Source organism: Bos grunniens, chromosome 29 (genome assembly GCF_055505025.1).
Source record: "Bos grunniens cultivar Pamir isolate PY7600 chromosome 29, Bosgru_T2T1.0, whole genome shotgun sequence".
Classification (NCBI taxonomy): domain Eukaryota; kingdom Metazoa; phylum Chordata; class Mammalia; order Artiodactyla; family Bovidae; genus Bos; species Bos grunniens.
Window position 1 is genome coordinate 32,090,025 of NC_141193.1, and position 19,609 is coordinate 32,109,633.

Below are 19,609 nucleotides of genomic sequence, written 5' to 3' on the forward strand. Positions count from 1 at the left end.
GTAGTCTAAACAATTTACATGAAATCCATCTACAGCTGTGCTTCTCAGTGTAAATGGTACTGTCTCCAAAAGGAATTTTGAAAATTGGTGGTGATGATGTAGCCTTGTTAGTAGCACAGGATTGTGAAATACTCCTGGCATGTGGGGTGATGGGCAATAGGGATGACGGGGACAGGAAAGATGGATATTCTGTAAAGTCCTGCCAGGATTGTCCTACACACACACACACACACACACACACACACACACACACCCTGCAAGGCCTTCATTTAGAAAAACAAACTAAAGTAAACCAAACAAACACAAATAAAAGAAACTACTTATAACTACCTTAAACTAGAACCTTATTTTATAAATAAAAAAAGGTTTTTCATAATTTTAGTATACAGGAAATTTTCCAAGCATGCAATTAGCAGGTGAACTTAAGTAGCTTTTTTGTTTTGCTTAGAACATTACCAAGGTGAGTGATGCTTGTGATACTTGAGTTGCTGATATAATGTTATAATATTCCCCTTTTAAATCTTGTTGCTCCGTCACTGCAGTCATGTCCTAATCTTTTGCTACCCTGTGGACTGTAGCCCACCAGGCTCCTCTGTCCATGGGATTCTCCAGGCAAGAATACTGGAGTGGTTGCCCTGCCCTCCTCCAGGATCTTCCCAACCCAGGGATCGAATCTTCGTCTCCTGCATTGCAGGCAGATTCTTTACCACTGAGTCACCGGGGAAACCCCTTAAGGCTTGCTGCATTCATGTAATTCTATATGTAGGCAAAAGTCCCTACTATATTAGTTTTTCCAGATAGCTGTGCTCAGAAATTTGCATACTGAGGTACATATTCATTGTAAATTACTTTCCCTTTATATCTCCTTTATATTACAGTTTGGACCTTATTTTGTTGTTTTTGTTTTTAATTATGTCAGTATGGCATGTATTTTTAATCTAAATTTCCTAATAAGAACTTCTTTTGAAGATGCAGATGTGAATTACACAAGTCTTCTCAAAAACCTGTAGAAACTAAATTCTCAAGGCACTATTACTTTTTATAAATAAAAAGATGATAGCTGCACGAAGCATAAGGAAGCATGGTATATTAACTGTTGAGAGTCACTTCATCCACCTGTGCCAGCTATGTCTTAGAAATGAGAGTAACTTTATAGTGGAGAAAATCTGCTGAGCGTTGCCTCAGTCATGTGATCAAGGTTACCACCAGCAGTGAAAGGTCGTATTGATAGTATGTTTCCCTTATCTGGTGTGTTGAAAATGGTGCTTTACATCATATTTTTCCTCGCAGAACCCATCAGTCCAATCTGATTATGAGAGAAACCCCAGGAAAATTCCAGTAGAAGGGCATTCTACAAAACACTTGAAAACTGCCAGGGTCATCAACAACAAGGAATGTCTGAGAAACTGTCCCAGTCAAGAGGAGCCCAGGGAGACATGATGACGAAATGTCATGTGTCCTGAATGGGATCGTGGAACAGGAAAGGACATTACGAAGGAAATCTTAATAAAGCGAGGCCTTCAGCTAGTAATAATGTATCACTGAAAGTGAAAGTCACTCAGTGGTGTCCTACTTTTTGCGACCCCATTCTCCAGGCCAGCATACTGGAGTGGGTAGATTTTCCATTCTCCAGGGGATCTTCCCAACACAGGGATTAAACCCAGGTCTCCCCAGCTGAGCCACAAGGGAACCCCAAGAATACTGGAGTGGGTAACCTATCCCTTCTCCAGCAGATCTTCCTGACCCAGGAATTGAACCGGGGTCTCCTGCATTGCAGGCAGATTCTTTACTAACTAAGCTATCAGGGAAGCCCAACTATTAGTTCACAAACTGTCAGAAGCATACTGTTGTAATGCAAGATGTTAGCCATAGGGGAAAACTGAGTACAGGGTATGTGGGAATTCTGTATTATCTTCTCCATTTTTCTGTAAGTCTAAAACTGTCCTGAGAAATAAGGTTTGGCTTTAAAAACAAAATTCTTTTAAAAAAAGAAATGGCTAATTCTAAGTTTAGAAGCATTTCCTTTTCTTGAAGTGGAAAAGGAAATGGCAACCCACTCCAGTATTCTTGCCTGGAAAACCCCATAGACAGAGAAATCTGACGGGCTACAGTCCATGGGGTCACAAAAGAGTCAGACAGGACTTAGTGACTAAGCAACCGTAAACAGTCATGGCAGGAGCCTTGACAAGAAGTTACTCTGAGTCCTGTTGGTCAAATGGTCCAGCCCAGCTGTGGCTGTTTTTAATAATACACAATTCTGGATATCTTTCCAAAGAGTGAGATACTCTCTAAAATTCTTGGAATTACCTTTGGCTTAATGGAAATGTATCACTCTACACAGGTGCCTAGAACTGCTGGTTGTTGTTGGAGTGGATTATGAAATGCACCTAAATCTGTGAAATGCCATGTTCATCTCCTTGTCAGCCCTGACTATCTTCCCTATGCTGCTCCAACTTTGCCATCCAAGAATATTATACACATACTGAAACCCAGTGAATTATGGTGCATAATGATCTTGGGACCTGACAGAATGAACAGAGCGGGGACATCAGTGAATTTCTCTTTGCTTTAACTGAGACAAATAGCTTTATTTGGTTGTTTTTGTTCTAATTAAAGTCAATAAAATAGTCAAATGAAAGTGACTGCACCACATAACACATCAGATTCCTTCCAAATCTATGACATCTATGAATCCAAAAAATTCCCACCAGTAAATTCAAAACTTGGACGACTCTAGGCATATACAAACCCAAACCATTCTAGGGATAAAAGAGGGTTCTAAAATGGTATTTTTTATTTTTAAATTTAGTACAAAGCCTGAAATGCAGATTTTGTCATGAAATAAGCTAGAGCCATCCATGCAGACGAGGTGAGTTGTATTTGTATTCTTCTAGCCTTAATCAGATAAAAACAATATTAGTGTCATTTTTTTCTTTTAAACCTCAGCTTATTATCTTATATAATTGTTCTTTTCTACTCCTAGCAGTTAGATTATTTTTATTATATTTTCTAACAGTTTTAAACATTTTCATAAGAAAAAAGTAATAAAACATTATAAATCTCTAGATGCCAGTAAATGATTTAAAGCCATGTATCTAAGAAATGGCTGCTTAATCAAAGGATCCCATTGCCATTTTCTATCTGAAGTGCTGAAGATATCTGAAATACTTTATCAACCTGTTTAACAGCTGTCTGTTATCATAAATGTCTGTCACTTCACTGGCATTCTAGTAAATTTTTATAATGTCTCTATGTCAAGCCTGCAGATCCGTGCCAAGATAATCAGTTATCAGATTGAGAAATGCGTGGTTGATGATGAATCTTAGTCAACCAATACATTTTCTCTTCTTCCTGATGCCAGAAAATGGCTTCAAGCACTTCTTAAAAATCAGTAAGCAAGTAAGTTAATACATATGTAAATGTATAAATTCATAAACCTAGCTATTCCAGTGTTAACCAGAATAATTAATTATCCTCTTCTTCCTGTAAACTGAATATATCCAGTCTGTATGATTCTCTACTTATCCAGCAGGAACTGGATAATGGAACTCCCACCTCATCAGGAATAGAAGATTCACCACTCAGTGTTCTGACCTGGATTTTTGTCCATCTTCTAAAGTAGCCATAAGAACTCTCAGAATATCCAGGATCCTGAAAATACATTCTGGACAGGAAATATATAAACTAACATATGTTGTTAATTTAATAATCATTTCAGAAAAACACAAACTCTGTACTAATGTTTATTAACAGTTCTGAAGTCTCTATTCCAAAATCAATTAGATGAACTGAAAAGTTCCTTAGGAAGGCCACGACATTTTTCAGGCAAAAGGAAGAGAATGTTTTCATAGGCAAGGAAACAGTAAAGAAATTTTATGAATCTATACAGTGATTAACAAGGGTTTTGGTAGAGTGAAATTACTTTTACTCATCAAATGTGTTGAAGAATCAAATGCAGGATAAACAAAGTGGTTTTTTTTTTTTTTTTTTTTTTTTTTGACAGTGGGCACTTTGTTTCTTAAAATCATGACCCCAAGGAAGAAATTTTTTGACTGAAAGCAAATGGATCAGAGAGAGATAAATTGCCTAATTTCCTTCTCTGTTTATATTTGATTTACTAAGAGGAGTTCTCCATCTTTGGGAGAATATCCCTATAAGGTGACAATTAATGGTAGTGCAAAAGTTATAGTTCTTAGTATAAAACCTAACATGGACAAGAATTCTTAAAGATATGAATGGGAATATTAAAAATTTAGAAATGGTGCTTGATGCTCCACGAGACAAAATACTACCATGAATGGCTCTGAAATATAAGTTAGTGTTTCTTCTTGTTTCATTACATGTTTCTGTAGGGAGAAAGTATCCTTCATTGTCTATACTTGCCATATTCTTAATAAGAGTACAGATATCAACTGTGTATTTCTTGAATATTGCTAGAAAGCTTATGTTAGAAAGTTCTGGATACAAACTATATCCTAGTTTTTCACATTTGTTCACAGGAAACCTAGAGTATTCATTGGATCGTAGGGTAGGGGTACCCTGGAGAGGAATTTCTTTGGTGTTAGAGAAAAGAACATGGCCTTTCTTATATTTTTAGGCCCTAACTTAATGACTTATATTTTTTTCTTCCTTTTAAAAGCATGTGTGCATGCTAAGTTGCTTTAGTCATGTCCTATTCTTTGCCACCCTGTGGACTGTAGTCTGCCAGGCTCCTCTGTCCATGGGGTTCTCCAAGCAAGAATACTGGAGTGGATTGCCTTGCTCTCCTCCAGGGGATCTTTCCTATCCAGGAATTGAACCTGTATCTCTTACGTCTCCTGCATTGGCAGGCAGATTCTCTACCACTAGCATCAGCTGGGAAGCCCTGCATAGATTATATATTATCTCTAAATTTTTTCTAGTTGCTTCATATAATATTGATACTGTAAAATATTGAAATACATGGCAATATTATCATTTTTCTGATTTTATTTCCCTTTATAATTGCTAAAATGAATTTATAGTTTAATGTCTATGTAGTACACAGAACCAAACATCTGTATAAGCACTTTAAAATACACTAATCCAGAAGCCAAAAATACATTGTTGGAGACAGATGTTTAGTAATATTTGAAATATATTAAAGGTAACCAGGATTTGGTGCATTTTATTATTAATACTAGCATATTCCATATGAAAATATGATGCTTTATCTACAGAGCAGGCAAACATTTGGAGAGAGATATCTTAGCTCAGAGTCAAATCTCTTTCCTGTTTCCTCCAATCTTTGTAATCAACTGTACTGTTTTCAAACATCTTTGGTCAGAATTTGTATTTTATTTTCTATGACTTGGAAAAAGATGTCAAATTAACTCCTTGGACCTCATTTACTTCATGCTCAAAGCCTAAAAGTCAACTGGCCAGTGTTATTTTTCATCAGTTACCAGTTAAAGTGATAGACATATGGATTAGGATATATTTGTTATTTGTGGATATATAAACATATCCATTGCTTATCAAATGCCATGACAATCCAGAGTGTAGGCAGACATGATTTTTCTTCATACAAATTTAGGATTTCTCTTAAATATACAGAATCCCTAAAGATTGGGACTTCTAGGAGAATTTAAAGACAATATAGCCCATCTATCATATTTTAATGGCAAGAGGAAAAATAAACCCAGAGATTAGGAAACTTGTATAAGGTCACACAACTTTAATCTAAATCTCATAATTTCAAGATTATTAATTTCTTATTTATTCAGTAAATATTTACTGAGGCTGTATTTTCTATGAGGCAATGAGAAGTACTCTTTCTGCTTACATGTACCATTCTCTTTAGGAAGTTCTCTTAGCCAAAATTAAAAAGATACATTTGTTCAAATTTATGTTTTGTTTTGTTTTTTAGTCCTATTCAATTTGCTGGTTTGAAAACTGAAGTGGGTGATTCACTTGCCAAGTTGGGAGTTATGTTAAAAAGAGTATTCTCAACCACAAATATCTGACTCCTAAGCTATTACATGTAATATTTATATCTTATATATAACATTTAGAATATATGCATAGGGTATTTCATTTTGCTACTAGTTCAAATTTTGGAAAAAAAATTATATAGGTCAGAGGAAAATAAGAAAATTTATTTAATCCATGTATGACAAAATATTTAAAACTGTTGATCTATGTATACATGGCCCGCTCTTTGCCTATTACAGACCATGCTAAGGGGTTATGGCAATTTTTCTTACTTAGCTGGCTTCCAGGTTCAGAATCATTCATAATGTAAGATTTTGAGAAGTTCCTAAAAATCAATGTGTTAGAATTCAACCTTGAACTCCTGTCATCAGTGGGTGAGCCCTAGCTGTATCTTCCCACTGGCCAGTCTCTGGACAGCTTCTCCATGATTTGCTTACCATTCTCCTTTGGGACTAATAAGGCACGTTCATTATTTTCACCCAGATGTTGGAGCCATTCCAGTTGGTAATCTACAGAATGTTAGACAGGATACAAGTGAAAACATTCAAGCAGGAAAGCAGGAACAAAGAAAGCAGGGCTTAGACTAGTAAAAGTTATGGTTTTTCCAGTAGTCATGTAGGGATGTGAGAGCTGGAAAATAAAACAGGCTGAGCACTGAAGAACTGATAATTTTGAGGTCTTGGTGCTAGAGAAGACTCTTGAGAGTGCCTTGGACAGCAAGGAGATCAAACCCGTCAATCCTAAAGAAAATCAACCCTGAATATTCATTGGAAGGACTGATGCTGAAGCTCAAGCTCCAATACTTTGGCCACCTGATGCAAACAGCCAACTCACTGGAAAAGACCCTGATCCTGGGAAAGATTGAAGGCAAGAGGAGAAGGAGACAACAGAGGATGAGATGGTTGGATGGCATCACCAACTCAATGAATATGAGTTTGAGAAAACTCCAGGAGATGGTGAAGGACAGGGAAGCCTGGCATGTGGCAGTCCATGGGGTCACAAAGAGTTGGACATAACTGAGTGACTGAACAACAATTCTTGGGAAGGAAGGGTGAATTATAGTGCCTGTCTCCCCTCCCAGCCTGTATGGGTATCACAGGTTAGCAAGCTGTTCTAAGTAGGCCCACAGAATAATACTACAATTGATTAAAATTTGAAAATGAACACAGTTGGGAAGCATATAGGGGCAGTGGAGTTCTTATAAGTCCTTCTGGGAAAACTATCAGCTCATGGGAATTGCCTTTATTACCGTCATCTCTACGCTAAGTAACTCAGTATTTAATTGGTAAACCACCTCTTTAGCCTCTACATGCTTTCTTGGTAATTACTTTTTAAAAATGTAAATTGTATTGCAGCCCCTAAATCTTCGAGTGACTGGGAAGGTCAGCACTTTTTGAGAGACTACATGCCATATTCTGAAATGTTCTCCATGATGGCCTTTTTTAGAGGGGCATTTTGATATTGGGAAATCACTGCCCAGGGAATTACTACATCCATTCTCCCAATTAAAAGTGTAGGAAAGTCCAATGTGAACCTGCATGGTAAGCAGCAAATTTTATTATAACAATTTTATTGTAGAGTAAAAGAGAGGTCACTGAAGAAAATAGAAACTAATTTTATTCATTAAATACTTTTTAAAACATGCCTTCCTTTTACTTTAATAGTGATGCGATCTGTAATTTCTAAAACAGGAGTTAATTGTACTTTGAATATTTTTTCTTTAGGCACTATATTTAATTGTTCCTGTCTATGCATTAAAGAATGGTTTTCAAAAAATGCATATATAAAATCGTGACAGTCCTACAGGTATAAAATGAATGTGTTGAAGATCTTAGTTACTACCGTATTAGAAAGGAGGCTAGGCAGATATGAAAACCACATTAAGGAAAATGAAAAAAACATAACTATTTATAAATCAGGATACTGAACATTCATGCAAGGATGGGCACAATAAAGGGCAGATCAGAAAGGACCAAACAGAGGCAGGCGAGATGAAGAAGAGGTGGCAAAAAGACACAGAAAAGCTAGACAAAAAAGATTTGAATGACTCAGATAACCATAATGGTGTGGTCACTCACCTAGAGCCAGACATCCTGGAGTGTGAAGTCATACTTAGGAAGCATTACTACAAACAAAGCTAATGGAGGTGCTATAATTCCAGTTGAGCTATTTCATATCCTAAAAGATGATGCTATTAAAGTGCTGTACTCAGTATGTCAGCAAATTTGGGAAACTCAGCAGTGGCCACATAACTGGAAAAGGTCAATTTTTATTACAATTCCAAAAAAGGCAATGCCAAAGATTGTTCAAACTACTGGACAATTGCACTCATTTCTCATGATATCAAGGTTATGCTCAAAATCCTTCAAGCTAGACTTCAACAGTACGTGAACCAAGAACTTCCAGATGTACAAGCTGGATTTAGAAAAGGCAGAAGAATCAGAGATCATTGCCAACATTTGTTCAAACATAGAGAAAGCAACAGAGTTCCAGAAAAACATCTACTTCTGTTTCATTGACTATAGTAAAGCCTTTGACTATGTAGATCACAACAAACTGTGGAAATTTCTTAGAGATGGGATTACCAAACCACTTTACCTGCCTCCTGAGAAACCTGTATGCAAATCAAGAAGCAACAGTTAGAACTGGACATAGAACAACATACTGGTTTAAAATTGGGAAAGGAATATGACAAGGCTGCATATTGTCACACTATTTAACTTGTATAGAGAGTACCTCATGTGGAATGTGAAATGCCAGGCTGGATGAATCACAAACTGGAATCAAGATTGCTGGGGAAAATATCAACAACCTCAGATATACAGATGATACCACTCTAATGGCAGAGACTGAAGAAGAACTCCCCTGTAGCTCAGATGGTGAAGAGACTTCCTGCAATATGGGAGACCTGGGTTCAATCCCTGGGTCAGGAAGATGCCCTGGAGAAGGGAAATGGCAATCCACTTCATATTCTTGCTTGGAAAATACCATGGACGAGGAGCCTGGCCAGCTACAGTCCATAGGGTCACTAAGAGTCAGACACGACTGAGCCACTAACACTGCACTGGACTGAAGAAGAACTAAAGAGCCTCTTGATGAAGGTGAAAGAAAACAGTGAAAAAGTGGGCTAAAGCCAACATTCAGAAAACTAAGATCATGGCATCTGGTTCCATTACTTCATGGCAAATAGAAGGGAAAAAAGTAGAAACAGTGACAGACTTTATTTTCTTGGGTTCCAAAATCACTGTAGACAGTGACTTCAGCCATGAAATTAAAAGACCCTTAATGGGCTTCCCTGGTGGCTCAGAGGTTAAAGCGTCTGCCTGGAATGCAGGAGACCTGGGTCGGAAAGATCCCCTGGAGAAGGAAATGGCAACCCACTCCAGCACTCTTGCCTGGAGAATCCCATGGAGGGAGGAGCCTGGTAGGCTACAGTCCATGGAGTCGCAAAGAGTCGGACACAACTGAGCTTCACTTTCTTTCTTTCTTTCTGCCCCTTGGAAGACAGCTATGACCAACTTAGCATATTAAAAAGCAAAGACATCACTTTGCCAAAAAAGTTCTGTAGAGTCAAAGCTACAGTTTTTCCAGTAGTCATGTATGGATGTGAGCTTTGAACCATAAAGAAGGCTGAGTCCTGAAGAACTGATGCTTTCAAATTGTGGTGCTAGAGAAGACTCTTGAGAGTCCCATGGACTGCAAAGAGATCATCACAGACAAACCAAAAGGAAATAAACCTTGAACATTCATTGAGAGTATTGATGCTAAAGCTGAAACTCCAATATGTTGGCTACCTGATGCAAAGAGATGACTCATTGGAAAAGACCCTGATGCTGGGAAGATAAAAGGCAAAAGGAGAAGAGGACAGTAGAGGATAAGATGGTTAGATAGTATCACCGACTCAATGGACATAAATTTGAGCAAACTCTGGGAGAGAGAGAAGGACAGGGAAGCCTGGGGTGTTGCAGTCCATGGGGTCTCAGAGAGTCGGACACCACTTAGCGACTGAACAACAACATCAATACTGAAATCAATTTAGAAATGGATATAAAACTGATTTGTTCCATAGTAAGGTAGACAAGTCAATTGAAACTCCACAGGACAGAATTTATTTACATATATGTGTACAGGAATTATTTTTTGCAATGGTATCAGTTATCTACATCTTAGAAAGATGTGAAAGAGCACATAGCCAATAAAAGGCATGGAGTCCTCATAGAATAAAAATCAGATAACCCCAAATGATATGTTCTAAATAATTTAATCAAGTTGGTTTTCTCTAAGCTGTGGGCAGGTATCATTTTGAAACCAAATTTATGGATTTATTATTTTATTCTATTCCATTTGTTAAAGATCTTCCTGATACAAGGGTGTTTTTAAACCTATTGATTAAAAAGACTCACCTCTAAAAATAATTGTATGGAAAATTCCAGCAACAGATGCAGTGCTGAAAATTTTTAGATAAAAAGGAGGAGAAGAGAGATAATAAGAGGAAGAAGAAGACAAAGAGGGGGAGGACGAGATGCAGGAGGAAGACAAAAGAAGGAAGGGATGAGCAGAGGAGAGAAGAAATCCAACGACAGCACTGCAGAAAATACACTGTTTGTCAAAGATGCTTACTCATCTCTTAAAAGTAAGATCCAAATGTGAGTTTTATGCCATGGCAATGTTGTATCAGTGAGCAACACATGGAATTCTATGCCTAACCTCTGAGAAGAAACTTCCTATATCTTCATCACTTCTTATTCATAAAACATTCTCAGAAACTTAGATTCTATGGTGGCAAAGATCCTGAAAAACCTAGCCCATTCCCTTTAAAAAAAATGTAGGGTCTTCCTCAGTAGCCTCCAAAAGCAGCCACTTGCATCATATGAAATCATTCAATGAGAGGACTTTGCTACATCCCAAGAAAGGTTATCCTGTTCTTGCTAAATTCTGTTAGAGTCTCCATCTAATGCAAGGTGAAAACATACCTCATAGATTCCAACAGGAAATGCACTGATGGATCAAACCCTTATCTGTAAAGAGGGAAAAGCATGTCTCTTTACCCTCTGTCTCTATCTACCTGTTCTGTTCTCTATGCTCACTCTCTCCACTGAGAATTTAAGTTCCTGGTGTAATAGGTTTCCATTCCCATGAGCGGTTTTGTCTTAAGAAAGACTTCTGTTGGATTTAAAGCTAACTTGGGAAGACATGAGCAAGGCAGAAATACTTGGGCAGGGTGTAAAGATCATATTAATGCCCTGATCTCATAACACTTAGGTGTCTGTAAACTAATAAAAACCCAACGGAAACTACAACTACCAATGAAAGTGAAACTCTTGGTCACTCAGTTGTACCTGACTCTTTCTGACTCCACAGACTATAGCCCACCAGGCTCCTCTGTTCGTGGAGTTTCCCAGGCAAGAATACTGGAGTGAATTGCTGTTTCCTTCTCTAGGGGATCTTTCCGACCCAGGAATCAAACCCAGGTCTCCTGCATTGCCGGCAGATTCTTCACCACTTAAGCCACCAGGGAACAAGTGCCAATACACCATTTTAATTTTTCTTCCGGATTTTTCGCTTTCATTTGGAAATCTCTGCTAACGTATATTCTCCAATCATTCTCCCATCTCCAGAACAAGTGTGAAAATTCCCTGAGTCTACCAATATTTCTAGGTTATCTTGGTATGTTATATGATGTATGGAAATTCTGTGTTTATAAATCATCTAGACATTTTTGTGCAAATAGTCCTTCCTGATATTAATCAGGAAATCTACATGCCACCATTGGGAAGCACTTGGTGTGGGTCCAGGTCTGCAATGCAAGCAGAAATAGAGGGGAAAAGCTCTGAGAAAGACTATATTAATATTACCATGTCAACTGCAGTGCTTCCATGATTTAAAATATTTGGATATTTTAAATGACATCTACACTTAACATTTTCTGCTGAAGATTTTTTACCCTGATTCTTGTTTAGGAAACACAGTTTATGTGGTGGAATAAATGTGTGACTCGTTTTGCTTAACTCCTCCTTACTTAACGACTTGGTCAGTTTTCTTAACCTTGTTGATCATCAACATCCTTGGATAGAAACAGGTGATAACATTAACAAATCCCACTCAGGGGTATTGACAGGAACAAATGTGATTATATTTGTAAATGCATCTTGCAAAATATTTTTACTATATATATGTAGGAAATTCTTTTAAATCAAAGATATGAAAAATCCTTTCTCCTGTAACATGCTGTGCTCAGTCTCTCAGTCATGTTCGACTCTTCAAGACCCCACAGACCGGAGCCTTCCAGGCTCCTCTGGCCATGGGATTCTCCAGGCAAGAATATTGGAGTGGGTTGCCATGCTCTTCTCCAGGGGATCTTCCCAACTCAGGGATCAAACCCAGTTTTCCCGCGTTTCAGGAAGATTCTTTACCATCTGAGCCACCAGGCAAGCCGTTGTCCTGTTACACTGGTTTGCTCTTTTGCTTAAAGAAATGTATTCCTCAATAAATTCTCTGACCATTTTTTTTAGAGTTTAAAATACGATCTTTCTCTAATCAGTAAAGGCATCATACTTTCTTCATTTGGGGTCCTAAGACTGAAAAAGATGGTGTTCTCAGGATATGGGCCACGGTGCTCATGTCAGATCCTAGGCTAAGCCCGTCTTGGTCTTGAGAGTTTGTTTTTCCACTCATTCAGAGGATTTCTATTCTAGTGGGTGCTGCCAAGATGTATTCCCACCAAAAGCCCACAGGGATTCTTTTTCCCCCAGACTATCTTCCACATTTATTTCTTGTAGACTTGTTACATTCCCCATTTTGAGTGTTACAATTTGCTTTCCCATTGTCCTTTTGATTGGCATTCCTGCAGCCATTAGGGATGCAGAGCATCTTGCTTGGCGGCAGAGGTTTGGGTAGGTCTGTAATTCCCTCATAAAGGGTGTGAGGACAATTTACCTTCAGCAGTTGGCTTCCTGAAAATAGGATGTTATTAGAATTTATTTCTCAGGTGCCGGTCACAGGACATTTCCTGAGGGCAGCTGGTATTTAAGGAACCCCGGGCCTTGTGAATTGAGGTGCCTGTGAGCAAGGACGGTCATATTGTTGTTACAGACGATGTCCACAAGGCGGCAGCACTTTTCATGCCCACCTTTGCTCCCGGGGGAAAGCAGAGTCAGGGCAAGTTCGCTTCCTGGGCTGGGAAACAGAGTGGAACATGCCTGAACAAACAGGAGAGGGCTTGAGTCTCACTACTGTTTCCCCCAAAGCATCTCACAAACAGCCCATCTAGACTAATCCCTTCAGGGTGCACAGTACACAGCTGAGGGTGTTTAGGTGCTAGGAGGCTGCACTCTCAGGAAGGAGGCTTGTGTTAGGATCCCCAACACCAGGAGAGCTCTAGGCTAGCTGACATTTGCCTTGAAATTCCTCGGGGCCTTGATGCATCAAGGGACTCTTGTCCTAGCCAGACATAGCACACGGTAGACTTTTAAAAAGTGTTGCAGTGGGACCCAAGCCTGCTCAGCCTCCAGGGATGGGATAGCATCCTAAGTCAGGGAGTTGGACCTAACACAGTGGGCACTGCTTTCCTTCCCTTTTGTTTAACATCTTGCCAACACTCCCTGCAGCGTAGTCCATTTGACAGACTGTGATTATTGTCACCGAACAACTGCTTGATTCAGGTATTAAGTCATCTAGGATTGGGGTGTCTCTATGGATTTGGAGGACTGATTGCCTTAGAAGATCGAGCAGAGTGGTGAGCATCAGGTCCTCGTGCCTTTTTGACCTCAGATACACCTTTGTGTGAATAGAAAGCAGGAAGTTAGGAGATAATTTTTGTGGATTATCTCTTAGAGCTGCAAATTTCTGTGTCTATGTGGATGGAGGGAAGGAAGGAGGAGGATAATCCATGTGGATGATTTATTACAGGTACAGATGTTGTTGCTTTAGTACTTACCCCCTAATTTGTTCCAGGCCCTTCACTTATTTATTTATTTCTAAAACCTTTTTTTTACTTTGAATTCCCCGTGTCACTTTCTTAGGATGTCAATTTGTTGACTTGTATGTCTGTCTCATTTGACCTAGATGAGACCTCTTATACCAGCCTGTTCCTTTGCCTGACTGACTTCCCTTTGCCTTGGATCCTTCAAGGTCCTTGCCTGTGTTTACCGGTGTTATAATTCCCTAATTTCAGTGTCTGTTTTTTATGCTTGAGAAATAGTCGACTGGATATATGTACCACATCTTGTTTAAGCTTTAATCTCTCATTGGAGATTTTGCTCACTACGTTTCTCGGCTACAGGAAGGAGGTAGTGCTGGGTGTTTGTTGGGGCTCCTGTGCCTTTTGATGGATGGTGTTCTCAGGATATAGGCCAAGGTGTGGGAATGTCAGTTCCTAGGCTTAGCCAGACTTGACAGTTTTTTCCCCAGGTACTTGGAGACTGTCCATTCCAGTGTCTGCTGCCAGTGTGCATTCCCAGGGACAGGTTAGGGGATTCTTTTTCTTACAGGATCTTCTCGCATGTATTTATGTAGACCTGTGATGTTGGCCATTGTGAGTGCGGGGATTTGATTTCCCATGGTCCTTTTGATTGGCATTCCTAAAGCAGTTCAGAGAAGGCAATGGCATCCCACTCTAGTACTCTTGCCTGGAAAATCCCATGGATGGAGGAGCCTGGTAGGCTACAGTCCATGGGGTCACTAAGAGTCGGACACAACTGAGCGACTTCACTTTCACTTTTCACTTTCATGCATTGGAGAGGAAATGGCAACACACTCCAGTGTTCTTGCCTGGAGAGAGACAGGGAAGCCTGGTGGGCTGCCGTCTACGGGGTTGCACAGAGTCGGACATGACTGAAGTGACTTGGCAGCTGACTTGGCAGCAGCAGCAAAGCATCTTGTTTGGTGGGGGAGGTGTGGGTTGGTCTGTTTCTCCACGTCCCGCCCCCGCACCCCGCCCCCCAAATGGGGTGATGTCGAGACCAGCTCGACAAACAGGGTTTCCGAAATTGCGATACGGAGAGAGAAAGAGAAATGAGACACAAGAATTCAGAGAAAAGCGAGGATCAGGGGACCGACACCGCTCCATGCTGAAGGTGCCGAAACTGAATCCAAGCCAGCTTTATTATACTTTCAGCCGTGAATGAAAGAATATGCGGGGAGTTAAACTCTAACTCATGTGGCCTTCAGGGCCAAAGAACAAATATCATTAACCATTGAGTAATTAGGAAGCGATAATCAATAACAAATCAGTAACTAAGACTAATATTCTCATCTATAGATTTCCCACCAGATACGTAAAACGTGTGACTCAAAGATGCCAGTTGAGACAGTCTAGGGTCGGTTTTCCGACCCCAGGATCATATCTTGTTTTCAAGACTATGAACTGTTCCCTCCGGACCTGTTCCCAAGAGTCTCATGCCTTATAGCATCCAGTTTATCAATAATTATAAATTTCTTTTGCGGCCCTTGCCGGGGCCTGCTTTTCTTTTATTCTTCCTGTCTCCTACAGGGTGAGGGCAATTTGCCTTTGCCAGTTGGCTTCCTGAACGTCACTGTGCCTGAAATTTGTTTCTCAGGTGCCGGCCACAGGACATTTCCTGAGGGCAGCTGTCATTTAAGGAACCCCAGGCCTTGTGAATTGAGGTGCCTGTGAGCAACGGTGATCATGTTGTTGTTACACACAATGTCCGCAAGGCGGCAGCACTTTTCCATGTCCTCCTTTGCTTCCTGGGGGCAAGAAGATTCTTCAGGGCAAGTTGGCTTCCTGGGCTCTTAAATAGATTGGAATGTGCCTGAGCAAACAGGAGAGGGCTTGGATTTCACTACTGTTTCCTGCAAAGCATCTCGCAAACAGCCCATCTAGACTAATCCCTTCAGGGTCCACAGTACACAGCTGAGGGTGCTTAGGTGCTAGGAGGCTGCACTCTCAGGAAGGAGGCTTGAGCTGGGATCCCCAGCACCAGGAGAGGTTGAAATTAGCTAACTTTTGCCTTGAAATTCCTCAGGGTCTTGATGGCATGCTGGGCTTTTGTCCCAGCCAGTCGTTGAACATTGTAGACCTTTAAAGTGTTCAGAGTAGGGCACCCTGCCAGGCTGTGTGGACCCCACCCCAAATCAGCAGTGGGAGAAAAGCCTCCTCACCCTCCAGGATGGGATAGCATCTCAAGTCAGGGAGGTATACAGTAGGCACTGCTTTCCTTCCCTTTTGTTTAACATCTTGCCAACACTCCCTGCAGCGCAGTCCATTTGCCAGACTGTGATTATTGTCACAAAACAGCTGCCTGATTCAGGTATTGTCATCTATGGGGTATCTCTATGGTTTGGGGGGACGTTTTGCCTTAGAAGGTCGAGCAAAGTGGTGAGCATCAGGTCTTCATGCCTTTTCTATCTCAGATACACATTTCTGTGAATAGGAAAGCAGGAAGACAGGAGATAATTTTTGTGGGTTATCTCTTAGAGCTCCAGATTTCTGTGTGGATGGAAGGAAGGAAGGAGGAGGATAACCCATGGATGATTTATACAGCTGCAGGTGTGGTCGCTTTAGGTATAGACCCCCTAATTCCAGACCCTTTACTATTTGTTTGTTTATCCATTTTTTTTTTTTGAAACTTTTTGACTTTCAATTCTCCAAGTCTCCTTCTGGGATGTCAATTTTTTGGCTTGTATGTCTGTCCTCATTTGGCCTGTAGCAGACCTCACATACCAGGATCTTTCTCTACCTGACTTCCCTTTGCCTGTGATCCTTCAAGGTCCATCCCTGTGTCTCCCAGTGCTATAATTCCCTAATTTAACTGTCTGTTTTTCATGAGTGAGAAATAGACTACCAGATACATTTGTACCACACCTTATTTAAGCTTTAACTTCTCGTTGGGGATTTTGTTGACTGTGTGTCTTTGCTACTGGAAGGAAGCAGTGCTGGAGGTTTGTTGGTTTTATGTGCCTTTTGATCGATGGTGTTCTCAGGATGTAGGCCAAGGTGTGGGAATTTCAGATCCTAGGTTTAGCTGGACTTCATAGCTTTTTCCAGACATTTGGAGACTCCATTCTAGTGTCTGCTGCCAATGTCCATTCCCAGGGACAGGCTAGGGAGACTTTTTTTCTTGTAGACTCTTTTCACATTTATTGCATGTAGACTTATGATGTTGTCCATTTTAAGTGTTGGAATTTGATTCTCCACGGTCCTTTTGAATATCATTCCTGCAGCAATTAGGGTTGTTTGGTGGAGGAGGTTTGGGTGCTTCTGTTCTTTTTCTTTTTCTCCCTAAATGGAGTGAGGACAATTTAACTTTGGCAGCGTCCTCATGAATGTCGGCTGTGTTTGGAATTTATTTCTCAGGTGCCAGCCACAGGATATTTCCTGAAGGCAGCTGTCATTTAAGTAACCCCAGACCTTCAGATGTCCTTTTTATCATAGGGGACTGGATGCCAAAGTAGGAAGTCAAGAGATACTTGGAGTAACAGGCAAGTTTGGCCTTGGAGTACAGAATAAATCAGGGCAAAGGCTAACAGAGTTTTGCCAAGAGACCCCACTGGTCATAGCAAACACCCTCTTCCAACAACACAAGAGACAGCTCTACACATGGACATCACCAGATGGTCAACACCGAAATCAGACTGATTATAATCTTTGCAGCCAAAGATGGAGAAGCTCTATACAGTCAGCAAAAACAAGACCAGGAGCTGACTATGGCTCAGGTCATGAACTCCTTATTGCCAAATTCAGACTTAAATTGAAGAAAGTAGGGAAAACCACTACACCCTTCAGGGATGACCTAAGTCAAATCCCTTATGATTATACGGTGAAAGTGACAAATAGATTCAAGGGATTAGATCTGATAGACAGAGTGCCTGAAGAACTATGGATGGAGATTCATGACATTGTACAGGAGGCAGTAATCAAGACCATCCCCAAGAAAAGGAAATGCAAAAAGGCAAAATGGTTTTCTGAGGGGGCCTTACAAATAGCTGAGAAAAGAAGAGAAATGAAAGGCAAAGAAGGAAAGATATAACCATCTGAATGCAGAGTTCCAAAGAATAGCAAGGAGAGAAAAAAAGACTTTCTTAGTGATCAATGCAAAGAAATAGAGGGAAACGATAAAATGGAAAAGACTGGAGATTTCTTCAAGAAAATTAGAGATACCAAGGGAACATTTCATGCAAAGATGGACACTATAAAGGGCAGATATGGTGTGGATCTAACAGAAGCAGAAGATATTAAGAGGTGGCAAGAAGACACAGAAGAACTATACAAAAAAGATGTTCATGACCCAGATAACCACGATGATGTGATCACTCACCTAGAACCAAACATCCTGCAATGAGTAGTCAGGTGGACCTTAGGAAACATCACTATGAACAAAGCTAGTGGAGGTGATGAAATTCCAGCTGAGCTATTTCAAATCCTAAAAGATGATGCTGTGAAAGTCCTGCACTCAGTATGCAAGCAAATTTGGAAAACTCAGAAGTGGCCAGAGGACTGGAAAATGTCAGTTTTCATTCCAATCTCAAAGAAAGGCAATGCCAAAGAATGCTCAAACTACCACACAATTGCACTCATCTCACAGGCTAGCAAAGTAGTGCTCAAATTCTCCAAGCTAGAATTCAACAGTACATGAACCAAGAACTTCCAGATGTTCAAGCTGGAATTAGAAAAGGCAGAGGAACCAGATCAAATTGCCAACATCTGCTGGATCATCAAGAAACCAAGAGAGTTCCAGAAAAACATCTATTTCTGCTTCACTGACTATGCTAAAGCCTTTGACTGTGTGGATCAAAACAAACTGGAAGATTCAAGAGATGGGAACACCAGACCACCTGACCTGCCTCCTGAGAAACCTGTATGCAGGTCAAGAAGCAACAGGTAGAACCAGACATGGAACAATAGACTGGTTCCAAATAGGGAAAGGAGTAAGTCAAGGCTGTATATTGTCACCCTGCTTATTTAACTTATATCCAGAGTACATCATGAGAAATGCTGGGCTGGATGAAGCACAAGTTGGAATTATCATTGCCTGGAGAAATATCAGTAACCTCAGATATGCAGATGACACCATCCTTATGGCAGAAAGTGAAGAGGAACTAAAAAGCCTCTTGATGAGAGTGAAAGAGAAGAGTGAAAAAGCTGAAAAGTTGAAACTCAACATTCAAAAAATGAAGACCATGGCATCCAATCTCATCACTTCATGGGAAATAGATGGGGAAACAGTGGAAAGAGTGACAAACTTTATTTTTCTGGGCTCCAAAATCACTGCAGATGGTGACTGCAGCCATGAAATTAAAAGATGCTTGCTCCTTAGAAGAAAAGCTATGACCAACCTAGATAGCATACTGAAAAGCAGACACATTACTTTGCCAACAAAGGTCCATATAGTCAGAACTATGGTTTTTCCAGTAGTCGTGTATGGATGTGACATTTGGACTATAAAGAAAGCTGAGCGCCGAAGAATTGATGCTTTTGTTCTGTGGTGTTGGAAAAGACTCTTGAGAGTCCCTTGGACTGCAAGGAGATCCAACAAGTCAATCCTAAAGGAAATTCATTGGAAGGACTGATGCTGAAGCTGAAGCTCCAGTACCTTGGCCACCTGATGGAAGAACTGACTCATTGGAAAAGACCCTGATACTGGGAAAGATTAAAGGCAGGAGGTGAAGGGGACAACAGATGAGATTGTTGGAAGGC